The sequence below is a fragment of the Amblyomma maculatum genome, chromosome 1 (assembly GCF_055883805.1).
Source record: "Amblyomma maculatum isolate TAMU_Amacu chromosome 1, ASM5588380v1, whole genome shotgun sequence".
NCBI classification, from domain to species: Eukaryota; Metazoa; Arthropoda; class Arachnida; order Ixodida; family Ixodidae; genus Amblyomma; species Amblyomma maculatum.
The window spans coordinates 490412749-490427767 of NC_139344.1; the positions used below are offsets into that span (position 1 = coordinate 490412749).

Genomic DNA, 15019 nt, shown 5'->3' on the forward strand with positions numbered 1-15019 from the left:
AACCCAAGGGAAGACCCAAGGGCGCAATGTGCGTTCGAAGAATCAGTGCTCAGTGTGTCCTGCAATTCACACCAAGTCTCGCAGCTGGCTGCGTTCTTCATCGACCCGAGAACCGAGTGATCCACCGCTTAGAGTCGTGCGTTTGGTTTGTTCAATTCCGTACAGTACAACAAAGGGTTTCAGACACCCAGGCTTTTCCCCTGGTCTCCAGTGTCGCAGTTTCGTCCAACTCCTGCAACATCTCGCAGCGTTTCGTTCGGCCTCTGTGCCAGCCTGCAAGCGGCTCGGGCGCTGCGCCTCTGCGAAAAGGCTTGTGCAGTGATAGTGCTACTCGAGAGGAAGCGTGTGAGCAGCGTGCGGTCCCCATTTTCCTTCTCCGTGGTGCTATGGGCGAAAAAATCATGTGCGCGTCACAGAGCCCCTTATGACGCCGCACTATCAAGGAACCAAGAAAGAGTCATCCATTGGGTTTCATCAGAGGGGTTTCGCACCAGCACGGTAGAAGGGTTTGATAAAAGTTCTGCTGTTCACATGGTCATCTGCTGTTCACATGGTCATCTGCTGTTCACATCACAACTGCTGTTCACATTTCGACCGCCGCTCTCAAGCACCTTCTCTCTCCGGTGGATCGCTCCTGGATAGATCCGTACAGCGACGCTTCTCATGGGTGGCCTCTTGGACCGACCTCTATCAACGTCACGCTGCCGCGATCTCATCCTCCACCGTCTACCACTTTTGCACAAAGGAGCCGCTATCAACTTCGCATAAGAGGCCTTGCGCACCGCTCAGCATTGGAGCCGGACAGCGCGTACTTGACAATCCGCAAGAAGAGAGTCAGTCGGACTACTCCCGCAACGGGAGCCCACCAACCACAAGTGTCTCGGACGGCTTTTCGGTGGCGCACCGACAGACTACTCGGAAACCGGGAAGGACGAAGCCCCGAGAGAACCTCAAGGCCGCGAATGCGTTCGAGTGCGGGATTATAACCCCGTCGTCCTTTTTGTTCCCGAAGTCTCCTTTCGCGCCATCGGCACGGCGCCTAATATCGCGCCCGACGAGCGAGCGTCAGACGTTCACCACGCCTTGAACGAAGCAAACGACATCCAGAGCCAGCGAGCTGCGGTTCCTCTCGTACTTCGCAGCAGCGCCGCCGTTCCCTTGGCAGCGGGCAGACCTTTCCCTCGGCCCGCACTACAGACTCCGAGTCGTTCTTTTACTCCTTTTGCAAAAGAGCCCGCGAGCAGCGTTTCCGCTCGTACTTCGCAGCAGCGCCGCCGTTCCCTTGGCGGCGCGCAGGCCTTTCCCTCGGCCCGCGCTACCGACTCGAACGCAAAGAGCTTCGCAGCAGAGTTAGCGAGCAGCGTTTCCTCTCGTACTTCGCCGCAGCGCCGCCATTCCCTTGGCGGCGCGCAGGCCACTGACTCGGCCCGCGCTACCGACTCTGCGCAACTCTCTGCAAAAGAGCCAGCGAGTAGCGTTTCCGCTCGTACTTCGCAGCAGCGCCGCCGTTCCCTTGGCGGCGCGCAGGCCTTCCCCTGAGCCTGCGCTACGGACTCTGACGCAAAAAAGAAGTAGCCGCAGCAGAGCTAGCGAGCCGCGTTTCCTCTCGTACTTCGCAGCAGCGCCGCCGTTCCCTTGGCGGCGGGCAGGCCTTTCCCTCGGCCCGCACCACAGACTCCGTGCGTCGCTTCGAAAAAGCGGATGAGTTCTTCGATAACCGAAAGCCCACCGTCATAGGTGCGTTACGCCGTTTGTACCCGCGGAAGCCGACCGTCCGACAATCCCTTGGTGACGGAGCTCCGCTGGGCGTAACAATTTGTGCAGAGAAGCGGCTTCAGAATCTCGCAACTCCGCGGTGAAAGGCCATCCCCCGCTTATAAGTGGGGGCGGCGCCGGGCGTGACAAGCACAGTCCGGTAATGATCCTTCCGCAGGTTCACCTACGGAAACCTTGTTACGACTTTTACTTCCTCTAAATGATCAAGTTTGGTCATCTTTCCAACAGACCGGCGCAACCGAAAGGCCGCGCCGGACATCGGTCCGAAGACCTCACTAAATCATTCAATCGGTAGTAGCGACGGGCGGTGTGTACAAAGGGCAGGGACGTAATCAACGCGAGCTTATGACTCGCGCTTACTGGGAATTCCTCGTTCAAGGGGAACAATTGCAAGCCCCTATCCCAATCACGAAAGAAGTTCCACGGGTTACCCAGTCTTTTCAGACAGGGATAAAGACACGCTGCTTCCTTCAGTGTAGCGCGCGTGCGGCCCCGGACATCTAAGGGCATCACAGACCTGTTATTGCTCTGTTTCGTGCGGCTAGGAGCCGCTTGTCCCTCTAAGAAGGTTGTAAGGTGCTGGGAACCCCGCACCTATTTAATAGGCTAGAGTCTCGTTCGTTATCGGAATTAACCAGACAAATCGCTCCACCAACTAAGAACGGCCATGCACCACCATCCACCGAATCAAGAAAGAGCTCTCAATCTGTCAATCCTCCCAGTGTCCGGGCCGGGTAAGTTTTCCCGTGTTGAGTCAAATTAAGCCGCAGGCTCCACTCCTGGTGGTGCCCTTCCGTCAATTCCTTTAAGTTTCAGCTTTGCAACCATACTTCCCCCGGAACCCAAATACTTTGGTTTCCCGGAAGCTGCCCGCCGAGTCATTTGAGTAACTCAGGCGGATCGCTGGTTGGCATCGTTTATGGTCAGAACTAGGGCGGTATCTGATCGCCTTCGAACCTCTGACTTTCGTTCTTGATCAAAGAAAACATTCTTGGCAAATGCTTTCGCAGTAGTTCGTCTTGCGACGGTCCAAGAATTTCACCTCTAGCGCCGCAATACGAATGCCCCCGTCTGTCCCTCTTAATCATTACCCCGTATTCCAAAAACCAACAGAACAGAAACAGGGTCTTGTTCTATTATTCCATGCAAGTTTATTCAGGCGACTCGCCTGCGTTGAGCACTCTAATTTTTTCAAAGTAAAAGCGCAGGCCACCTCGAGACGCACCAATGAAGGGCACCAAGAGAGGACCGGCATGATGTTCAGTACGAGCCGTCGCATCGGGTAGATGCACTACTCGTCTGGAACTGAGATCCAACTACGAGCTTTTTAACCGCAGCAGCTTTAGTATACGCTATTGGAGCTGGAATTACCGCGGCTGCTGGCACCAGACTTGCCCTCCAATTGATCCTCGTTAAAGGATTTAGAGTGTACTCATTTCAATTACGGGGCCTCAAAAGAGTCCCGTATTGTTATTTTTCGTCACTACCTCCCCGTGCCGGGAGTGGGTAATTTGCGCGCCTGCTGCCTTCCTTGGATGTGGTAGCCGTTTCTCAGGCTCCCTCTCCGGAATCGAACCCTGATTCTCCGTTACCCGTAACAACCATGGTAGGCAAGTAACCTACCATCGAAAGTTGATAAGGCAGACACTTGAAAGAAACGTCGCCGGCTCATGGCCATGCGATCAGCACAAAGTTATCCAGAGTCACCACAGAGTACGGGCAGAACCCGATGGGTCTTGGTCTAATAAAAGCGCCCGTCAGCCAAAGGCCTTCAGGCTCAATGCATGTATTAGCTCTAGAATTGCCACAGTTGTCCAAGTAGAAAGAAACGATCTAAGGAACCATAACTGATTTAATGAGCCATTCGCGGTTTCGCCTTATTTCGGCATGTACTTAGACATGCATGGCTTAATCTTTGAGACAAGCATATGATTACTGGCAGGATCAACCAGGTAGATGCATAGGCAATACCCCGCCACGGGTGCCTTTGTCGCAGCGCTTTCGAGGCCGCCTTTAGGCGCCCCAGCGCGCGACGCATCTTATTTTGTGCGTCGTTCGAGCTCGCTGCGACGTCCGCCCCGTGGGGCCGGATCTCGTCGCGCGGCAAGAGAGCACGTGCCTTTGGGCAGAAACATTTGTAACGCGCTCACCGGTGCGCACGCGGCACGAGGCCGTGGCGTTCGTACACCGGACGGCGCTTGCTGCGTTGCCGATACGGCCAAGCCGCCAGACGACGGGACACGCCCGCGTCTTCGGCGCACTTGCTCGGAATCGAGTTCCGGACAGCACGGAACACACCTCAAAACACAGTGGAAACAGCGTCGTCCGACAACCAGCCCCCATCGCAGACGCGGATGAGGCTGCAGACGAATGCCGTGGGGTCGAGACAGCGTGTTGGTCCGCCGCCTCTACACCCCCATATAATAGCAGCGATAAATGCCCAGACCTTCCTGGGTAAACGACTGGCCGTACTCGAGGAAAATCCGCCGTAAAGTAGACGGCGAATCGTGCGCGCACGTCGCGCGCTCGGCGCCCGCAATCGTACTCGAGAAATGATCACCGAGAACGTGAGCCCTTCAATGCAAAACAGTCCCACAGTGGTGCGTCTCGCCGGCCGTACACGAACACCCTGCCGCGCCGCAGCGGCCGCGAACGAGCGGCCCTGCTCGAAACGGCTTCGCCCCAGAAGGCACTGAATCGTCCGCGACCTACGACGGCACATCGCGGCGCCCCGACCGCGGCCGTACTCGTGGACTATGCTGCGCGGGCCTGCTCGAAAGGGCAGCGCAGGCAGAAAGCGCTGGCTCTTGCGCGACCTACAACGGCGCGCCGCCCCGACCGCGGCCGTACTCGTGGACTAAGCTGCACGCGAACGGGCCTGCTCGAAAGGGCTGCGCCGCAGAAAGCGCTGGCTCGTGCGCGACCTGCAACGGCGCGCCGCGGCGCCCCGACCGCGGCCGTACTCGTGGAATATGGTGCACGCGCGCGGACCTGCTCGAAAGGGCTGCGCCGCAGAAAGCGCCGAATCGTGCGCAACCGACAACGGCGCGCTGCGGCACCCCGCCGGTGCCCGTAGTCGTGGACTCTGCCGCCGGCGCGCGCGGGGCGGTGACGCGCTCACCCAACTTTGGTCGAAGTCGAGCAATGCTCGTTTATGAACCCCTAGCTGTGCAGCCGCTCTCATTCCGAGATTGCGAAATCTTGTCGTTTCGCGGCCGGCTGGGTGCGCAAAACAGCTTTTGGACTTTGCCGTTCGAGCGCGCGCTTCAAAATGTCTTGGTTGCCTGAGCCACTAGGGCCCTATATATATGCAGCGATAAATACCCAGACCTACTTGGGTCTTTTTGCGCGTCTGCCGGGGCGAAGTTCGGCTTTGCCGCACGGCTCGTTACTTTGAAATCGAGCTTACGGATGCGTCTCGTGCCCTTGGAATTCACCACACGGCACTAATCGAAAGGGATTAGTCGCACGCGAAAAAGGTTCACCTTGCGAAAAGTTTGTTGAACACAAAATAAAAAAATCAAGTTTTGCTCGCGCCATCTCCCCCGCAATAATTTGTGAGGTCCCGCTTTTGTTGTTTCTACAGCGGTCGCTAGCTGTTTGTCTCTGTACCAGTGTTGTAAAGAGGAAAAAAAAAAACAAAAAAAAAACGAGGGCTGTAGATTTTCAGGTGACTTGAAAATTCATTCATTAAATCGTTTTTATCATGCCAACATTTGAGAGCCATAATATTAATGGCATTTTATAATATTTCCTATTTAAAAAATATAATAAAAGAAATTGTTTATAGGGCCTTCGAAAGCAATTCGCTTTCAAATGTGATGCAGCATGTAAAAATTACTCTGAGATGTACCACGGGAAGCTGTTCAAAACTGCATAGCGGCTTTGCCCCAGTGCACCTTGGCGCTTCTTCCTCGTTGGAGCTCGTTGCGACTAAAAAAGCGGCGCGAAAGCTGTTGTAGCAAACGCGTACCATTCGTCCGCGTCAAGTCGCAATCGGGGGACGAGTCGTCGCAAAAGCGTAGCGCGGAAAAGCCGACTAAAACCAGCCTAATCTTGCGAACGGGACCAATTTTCACGTCCTTTTAATATCTTTCACGCGTTGAAATAGATTTGTGTAGATTTTTAAACGCTTGCAGCAATAATATGGCATCGAACCTGTCATGCTCGTCGCTAGTTCACGCACGGCGAGAGGGGAAATTTTGTTACTCCCGTCGTTTACCCGCGTTTTCTCAAAGCCTGTTTACTACTGAAATCGGACCACAAGTCGCCTAGTGTGGGAGGAGAACTGTGAAGGGAGTAGAACTGCCTCTCCACACACACACACGCAGAGAGAAAAAGCATTTTCACTGTATACAAAAACTGTTGCGATTGCCACTTGTCACCAATTCCGCACATACGAATAAAGTTGTTAAAAAAAAAAAATACGCCCCTGGCCAGCATCCCAGTAAATGTGCATATCGTAAGAAATTTAGCATTGGAATTAAAAAGCACGGATTTATTTACGAGCCGGCAAGGTTCGCTCCACAGTTCTTTCTTCTTAAGTTTCCAGTCTCACCGCATGTTAAACAGCGGTCGCTTAACTAGTCCTGAGAGCAAAAACTTGGCTGTTGAGTGTCCAGCGCTGCGTAAAAATACAGTGAAGGAAATTGTTTATTGGGGCCTTCGAAATCAGTTCGGATTGAAACGTCAGGAAGGGTGTAAATAATACTCTGGGACGTACTGCGGGCCGCTTTTCCAAACCGCGTCTGCCGGGGCGAAATCGCGTAGGAAGATAGAGCGGCTTTGCCGCAGCACACCTTGCCATTTCTTTCTCTATGGAGCTCGTTGCGACTAAAAAAAAAAAGGCGCCAGAGCTATTGTAGCAAACGCGTACGATTCGTCCGCGTCAACTCTCGATCGGGGGACGCAAAAGCGTCGCAAAAGCGTAGCGCGGAAAAGCCGACTTAAAGCAGCCTAATATTGCGAATGGGACGAATTTTCACGTTCTTTTAATATTTCTTCACGCGTTGAATTCGATTTGCGTAATTTTTAAACGCTTGCAGCAATAATATGGCATCGAACCTGTCATGCTCGTCGCTAGTTCACGTACGGCGAGAGGGGAAATTTTGTTACTCCCGTCGTTTACCCGCGTTTTCTCAAAGCCTGTTTACTACTGAAATCGGACCACAAGTCGCCTAGTGTGGGAGGAGAACTGTGAAGGGAGTAGAACTGCCTCTCCACACACACACACGCAGAGAGAAAAAGCATTTTCACTGTATACAAAAACTGTTGCGATTGCCACTTGTCACCAATTCCGCACATACGAATAAAGTTGTTAAAAAAAAAAATACGCCCCTGGCCAGCATCCCAGTAAATGTGCATATCGTAAGAAATTTAGCATTGGAATTAAAAAGCACGGATTTATTTACGAGCCGGCAAGGTTCGCTCCACAGTTCTTTCTTCTTAAGTTTCCAGTCTCACCGCATGTTAAACAGCGGTCGCTTAACTAGTCCTGAGAGCAAAAACTTGGCTGTTGAGTGTCCAGCGCTGCGTAAAAATACAGTGAAGGAAATTGTTTATTGGGGCCTTCGAAATCAGTTCGGATTGAAACGTCAGGAAGGGTGTAAATAATACTCTGGGACGTACTGCGGGCCGCTTTTCCAAACCGCGTCTGCCGGGGCGATATCGCGTAGGGAGATAGAGCGGCTTTGCCGCAGCACACCTTGCCATTTCTTTCTCTACGGAGCTCGTTGCGACTAAAAAAAAGGCGCCAGAGCTATTGTATGTAGCAAACGCGTACGATTCGTCCGCGTCAAGTCTCGATCGGGGGACGCAAAAGCGTCGCAAAAGCGTAGCGCGGAAAAGCCGACTTAAAGCAGCCTAATATTGCGAACGGGACCAATTTTCACGTTCTTTTAATATTTCTTCACGCGTTGAATTCGATTTGCGTAATTTTTAAACGCTTGCAGCAATAATATGGCATCGAACCTGTCATGCTCGTCGCTAGTTCACGCACGGCGAGAGGGGAAATTTTGTTACTCCCGTCGTTTACCCGCGTTTTCTCAAAGCCTGTTTACTACTGAAATCGGACCACAAGTCGCCTAGTGTGGGAGGAGAACTGTGAAGGGAGTAGAACTGCCTCTCCACACACACACACGCAGAGAGAAAAAGCATTTTCACTGTATACAAAAACTGTTGCGATTGCCACTTGTCACCAATTCCGCACATACAATAAAGTTGTTAAAAAAAAAAAATACGCCCCTGGCCAGCATCCCAGTAAATGTGCATATCGTAAGAAATTTAGCATTGGAATTAAAAAGCACGGATTTATTTACGAGCCGGCAAGGTTCGCTCCACAGTTCTTTCTTCTTAAGTTTCCAGTCTCACCGCATGTTAAACAGCGGTCGCTTAATTAGTCCTAAGAGCAGAAACTTGGCTGTTGAGTGTCCAGCGCTGCGTAAAAATACAGTGAAGGAAATTGTTTATTGGGGCCTTCGAAATCAGTTCGCATTGAACCGTCAAGAAGGGTGTAAATAATACTCTGGGACGTACTGCGGGCCGCTTTTCCAAACCGCGTCTGCCGGGGCGAAATCGCGTAGGGAGATAGAGCGGCTTTGCCGCAGCACACCTTGCCATTTCTTTCTCTATGGAGCTCGTTGCGACTAAAAAAAAAGGCGCCAGAGCTATTGTAGCAAACGCGTACGATTCGTCCGCGTCAAGTCTCGATCGGGGGACGCAAAAGCGTCGCAAAAGCGTAGCGCGGAAAAGCCGACTTAAAGCAGCCTAATATTGCGAATGGGACCAATTTTCACGTTCTTTTAATATTTCTTCACGCGTTGAATTCGATTTGCGTAATTTTTAAACGCTTGCAGCAATAATATGGCATCGAACCTGTCATGCTCGTCGCTAGTTCACGTACGGCGAGAGGGGAAATTTTGTTACTCCCGTCGTTTACCCGCGTTTTCTCAAAGCCTGTTTACTACTGAAATCGGACCACAAGTCGCCTAGTGTGGGAGGAGAACTGTGAAGGGAGTAGAACTGCCTCTCCACACACACACACGCAGAGAGAAAAAGCATTTTCACTGTATACAAAAACTGTTGCGATTGCCACTTGTCACCAATTCCGCACATACGAATAAAGTTGTTAAAAAAAAAAAATACGCCCCTGGCCAGCATCCCAGTAAATGTGCATATCGTAAGAAATTTAGCATTGGAATTAAAAAGCACGGATTTATTTACGAGCCGGCAAGGTTCGCTCCACAGTTCTTTCTTCTTAAGTTTCCAGTCTCACCGCATGTTAAACAGCGGTCGCTTAACTAGTCCTGAGAGCAAAAACTTGGCTGTTGAGTGTCCAGCGCTGCATTAAAATACAATAAAATAAATTGTTTATTGGGGCCTTCGAAATCAGTTCGGATTGAAACGTCAGGAAGGGTGTAAATAATACTCTGGGACGTACTGCGGGCCGCTTTTCCAAACCGCGTCTGCCGGGGCGAAATCGCGTAGGGAGATAGAGCGGCTTTGCCGCAGCACACCTTGCCATTTCTTTCTCTATGGAGCTCGTTGCGACTAAAAAAAAAGGCGCCAGAGCTATTGTAGCAAACGCGTACGATTCGTCCGCGTCAAGTCTCGATCGGGGGACGCAAAAGCGTCGCAAAAGCGTAGCGCGGAAAAGCCGACTTAAAGCAGCCTAATATTGCGAATGGGACCAATTTTCACGTTCTTTTAATATTTCTTCACGCGTTGAATTCGAGTTGCGTAATTTTTAAACGCTTGCAGCAATAATATGGCATCGAACCTGTCATGCTCGTCGCTAGTTCACGTACGGCGAGAGGGGAAATTTTTTTACTCCCGTCGTTTACCCGCGTTTTCTCAAAGCCTGTTTACTACTGAAATCGGACCACAAGTCGCCTAGTGTGGGAGGAGAACTGTGAAGGGAGTAGAACTGCCTCTCCACACACACACACGCAGAGAGAAAAAGCATTTTCACTGTATACAAAAACTGTTGCGATTGCCACTTGTCACCAATTCCGCACATACGAATAAAGTTGTTAAAAAAAAAAATACGCCCCTGGCCAGCATCCCAGTAAATGTGCATATCGTAAGAAATTTAGCATTGGAATTAAAAAGCACGGATTTATTTACGAGCCGGCAAGGTTCGCTCCACAGTTCTTTCTTCTTAAGTTTCCAGTCTCACCGCATGTTAAACAGCGGTCGCTTAACTAGTCCTGAGAGCAAAAACTTGGCTGTTGAGTGTCCAGCGCTGCGTAAAAATACAGTGAAGGAAATTGTTTATTGGGGCCTTCGAAATCAGTTCGGATTGAAACGTCAGGAAGGGTGTAAATAATACTCTGGGACGTACTGAGGGCCGCTTTTCCAAACCGCGTCTGCCGGGGCGATATCGCGTAGGGAGATAGAGCGGCTTTGCCGCAGCACACCTTGCCATTTCTTTCTCTACGGAGCTCGTTGCGACTAAAAAAAAGGCGCCAGAGCTATTGTATGTAGCAAACGCGTACGATTCGTCCGCGTCAAGTCTCGATCGGGGGACGCAAAAGCGTCGCAAAAGCGTAGCGCGGAAAAGCCGACTTAAAGCAGACTAATATTGCGAACGGGACCAATTTTCACGTTCTTTTAATATTTCTTCACGCGTTGAATTCGATTTGCGTAATTTTTAAACGCTTGCAGCAATAATATGGCATCGAACCTGTCATGCTCGTCGCTAGTTCACGCACGGCGAGAGGGGAAATTTTGTTACTCCCGTCGTTTACCCGCGTTTTCTCAAAGCCTGTTTACTACTGAAATCGGACCACAAGTCGCCTAGTGTGGGAGGAGAACTGTGAAGGGAGTAGAACTGCCTCTCCACACACACACACACACGCAGAGAGAAAAAGCATTTTCACTGTATACAAAAACTGTTGCGATTGCCACTTGTCACCGATTCCGCACATACAATAAGGTTGTTAAAAAAAAAATACGCCCCTGGCTAGCATCCCAGTAAATGTGCATATCGTAAGAAATTTAGCATTGGAATTAAAAAGCACGAATTTATTTACAAGCCGGCAAGGTTCACTCCACAGTTACACATCGGTAATTTTCTTAAGTTTCCAGTCTCACCGCATGTTAAGCATGCGGTCGCCTAATTATTTCTCAGAGCAGAAACTCGGCTGTTGAGTGTCCAGCGATGCGTAAAAATACAATGAAGGAAATTGTTTATTGGGGCCATCGAAATCAATTCGCATTGAAACGTCAAGAAGGGTGTAAATAATACTCTGGGACAAACTGCGGGCCCCTTTTCCAAACCGCGTCTGCCGGGGCGATATCGCGTAGGGAGATAGAGCGGCTTTGCCGCAGCACACCTTGCCATTTCTTTCTCTATGGAGCTCGTTGCGACTAAAAAAAAGGCGCCAGAGCTATTGTAGCAAACGCGTACCATTCGTCCGCGTCAAGTCTCGATCGGGGGACGAGTCGTCGCAAAAGTGTAGCGCGGAAAAGCCGACTTAAAGCAGCCTAATCTTGCGAATGGGACCAATTTTCACGTTCTTTTAATATTTCTTCACGCGTTGAATTAGATTTGCGTAATTTTTAAACGCTCGCAGCATTAAAATGGCATCGAACCTTTCATGCTCGTCGCTAGTTCACGTACGGCGAGAGGGGAAATTTTGTTACTCCCGTCGTTTATCCGCGTTTTCTCAAAGCCTGTTTACCACTGAAATCGGACCACAAGTCGCCTAGTGTGGGAGGAGAACTGTGAAGCGAGTAGAACTGCCTCTCGACACACACACACACACACACACACACGCACACACACACACACACACACACACACACACAGACAGAGAGAGAAAAAGCATTTTCAATGTATACAAGAACTGTTGCGATTGCCACTTGTCACCAATTCCGCACATACGAATAAAGTTGTTAAAAAAAAAATACGCCCCTGGCCAGCATCCCAGTAAATGCGTAAATCGTAAGAAATTTAGCATTGGAATTAAAAAGCACGGATTTATTTACGAGCCGGCAAGGTTCGCTCCACAGTTCTTTCTTCTTAAGTTTCCAGTCTCACCGCATGTTAAACAGCGGTCGCTTAATTAGTCCTAAGAGCAGAAACTTGGCTGTTGAGTGTCCAGCGCTGCGTAAAAATACAGTGAAGGAAATTGTTTATTGGGGCCTTCGAAATCAGTTCGCATTGAACCGTCAAGAAGGGTGTAAATAATACTCTGGGACGTACTGCGGGCCGCTTTTCCAAACCGCGTCTGCCGGGGCGAAATCGCGTAGGGAGATAGAGCGGCTTTTCCGCAGCACACCTTGCCATTTGTTTCTCCATGGAGCTCGTTGCGACTAAAAAAGGGACGCGAAAGCTGTTGTAGCAAACGCGTACCGTTCGTCAGCGTCAAGTCTCGATCGGGGGACGAGTCGTCACAAAAGCACAGCGCGGAAAAGCCCAAGAAAAGCGGCCTAGCATTGCAAATTGGACCAATTTTCACGTCCTTTTAATATTTCTTCACGCGTTGAATTAGATTTGGGTAGATTTTTAAACGCTGGCAGCATTAAAATGGCATCGAACATTTCATGCTCGTCGCTAGTTCACCTACGGCTAGAGGGAAAATGTTGTTACTCCCGTCGTTTACCCGCGTTTTCTCAAAGCCTGTTTACCCCTGAAATCGGACCACAAGTCGCCTAGTGTGGGAGGAGAGCTGTAAAGGGCGTAGAACTGCCTCTCGATACACACACACACACACACACACACAAACACACACACAGAAAAAGCATTTTCAATGTATACAAGAACTGTTGCGATTGCCACTTGTCACCAATTCCGCACATACGAATAAAGTTGTCAAAAAAAAAATAAAAAAATACGCCCCTGGCCAGCATCCCAGTAAATGTGTATATCGTAAGAAATTTAGCATTGGAATTAAAAAACACGAATTTATTTACGAGCCGGCAAGGTTCACTCCACAGTTACACATCCGTAATTTTCTTAAGTTTCCAGTCTCACCGCATGTTAAACAGCGGTCGCTTAACTAGTCCTAAGAGCAGAAACTTGGCCGTTGAGTGTCCAGCGCTGCGTAAAAATACAATAAAGGAAATTGTTTATTGGGGCCTTCGAAATCAGTTCGCATTGAACCGTCAAGAAGGGTGCAAAATAATACTCTGGGACGTACTGCGGGCCGCTTTTCAAAACCGCGTCTGCCGGGGCGATATCGCGTAGGGAGATAGAGCGGCTTTGCCGCAGCACACCTTGCCATTTCTTTCTCTATGGAGCTCGTTGCGACTAAAGAAAAGGCGCCAGAGCTGTTGTAGCAAACGCGTACCATTCGTCCGCGTCAAGTCTCGATCGGGGGACGAGTCGTCGCAAAAGTGTAGCGCGGAAAAGCCGACTTAAAGCAGCCTAATCTTGCGAATGGGACCAATTTTCACGTTCTTTTAATATTTCTTCACGCGTTGAATTAGATTTGCGTAATTTTTAAACGCTCGCAGCATTAAAATGGCATCGAACCTTTCATGCTCGTCGCTAGTTCACGTACGGCGAGAGGGGAAATTTTGTTACTCCCGTCGTTTATCCGCGTTTTCTCAAAGCCTGTTTACCACTGAAATCGGACCACAAGTCGCCTAGTGTGGGAGGAGAACTGTGAATTGAGTAGAACTGCCTCTCGATACACACACAAAGACACAGAAAAAGCATTTTCAATGTATACAAGAACTGTTGCGATTGCCACTTGTCACCAATTCCGCACATACGAATAAAGTTGTTAAAAAAAAAAAAAAGTACGGCCCTGGCCAGCATCCCAGTAAATGCGTAAATCGTAAGAAATTTAGCATTGGAATTAACAAACACGAATTTATTTACGAGCCGGCAAGGTTCACTCCACAGTTACACATCCGTAATTTTCTAAAGTTTCCAGTCTCACCGCATGTTAAACAGCGGTCGCTTAATTAGTCCTCAGAGCAGAAACTTGGCTGTTGAGTGTCCAGCGATTCGTAAAAATACAGTGAAGGAAATTGTTTATTGGGGCCATCGAAATCAATTCGCATTGAAACGTCAAGAAGGGTGTGAATAATACTCTGGGACGAACTGCGGGCCGCTTTTCCAAACCGCGTCTGCCGGGGCGATATCGCGTAGGGAGATAGAGCGGCTTTGCCGCAGTACACCTTGCCATTTCTTTCTCCATGGAGCTCGTTGCGACTAGAAAAGGGACGCGAAAGCTGTTGTAGCAAACGCGTGCCGTCCGTCCGCGTCAAGTCTTGATCGGGGACCAATTTTGGGACCAAATGGGACCAATTTTCACGTCCTTTTAATATTTTTTCACGCGCTTAATTAGATTTGTGTAGATTTTTAAATGCTTTCTGCATTAAAATGGCATCGAGCCCTTCATGCTGGTCGCTAGTTCACGTCGCTAGTTTACCCGCGTTTTCTCAAAACCTCTGAAGTCGGACCACAAGAGGAGAACTGTGAAGGGCGTCTGCCGGGGCGATATCGCGTAGGGAGATAGAGCGGCGTCGCCGCAGCTCAGTTTTTGCATGGAGCTCGTTGCGCCTAAAGAAGTGGTGCGAAAACTTATGCAACAAATGCACCGCGATCATGATGTAAAACAGCGGTCCTGACAGAGAAACTAGGTTGAAATTGTTTATTTGAGCCTTCGAAATCAATTCGCCCCGAAAAGGCAAGAAGGGTGTAAATAATACTCAGCCGGTCGCTTTCCTAAACCGCGTCTGCCGGGGCGATATCGGGTAGGGAGATAGAACGTTTTTGCAGTTTTTTTTTTTTTCTTCCTGGAGCTCGTTGCGCCTAAAGAAGTGTTGTAACAAAGGCGCGTCCGCGCGACGTCTTGATCGAGGGACGAGTCGTCGCCAAAGCTTAGCGCGGGAAAGCCGCTAATGGAAGCGAACTGCTTCCATTAGCGATGCGTAAATTTTTAAATGTTTTCAGCGAATTGAATATTGCAATATTGCAGGCAACATTTGCAACATTCGTAGTGCTGCCTCAAGTTTGTCGCGGTTTCTCGCAGATTCTTTACCACTAAATTCAGCTGCTGAAGGGAGTGAAGTGAGTAAAACTGCCTCCCGACGCACGCACACGCACACACACACACACACACACACACACAAAAAGAAATTTTTTTTTTATGCAATAAAACTGGAGAAAGCGCCACACAGCCACTTTTGTGAGCAAACTTTGCGCCAGTGTAATTAGAAATAGCTCGAGAGGACTTTACAAAAAAAAAAAAAAAAAATGTAAATCTTACTAAGGTATTGTCGCATT

General features: G+C 49.7%; 2 non-coding genes across 2 annotated transcripts in view; both read right to left on the bottom strand.

The window, feature by feature from the left end:
* Positions 1-136, bottom strand: part of LOC146210188 (5.8S ribosomal RNA) — a 153-nt gene extending 17 nt beyond the window's left edge. The window contains exon 1 of the ribosomal RNA XR_014704636.1: positions 1-136. This exon is cut by the window's left edge and continues 17 nt beyond it. This is a non-coding gene — a ribosomal RNA (5.8S ribosomal RNA).
* A 1780-nt stretch (positions 137-1916) lies between these two features.
* Positions 1917-3731, bottom strand: LOC146210189 (small subunit ribosomal RNA). The gene has a single exon (XR_014704586.1). It is a non-coding gene; the product is annotated as a small subunit ribosomal RNA (ribosomal RNA).
* Between the last annotated feature and the right edge of the window lie 11288 nt (positions 3732-15019).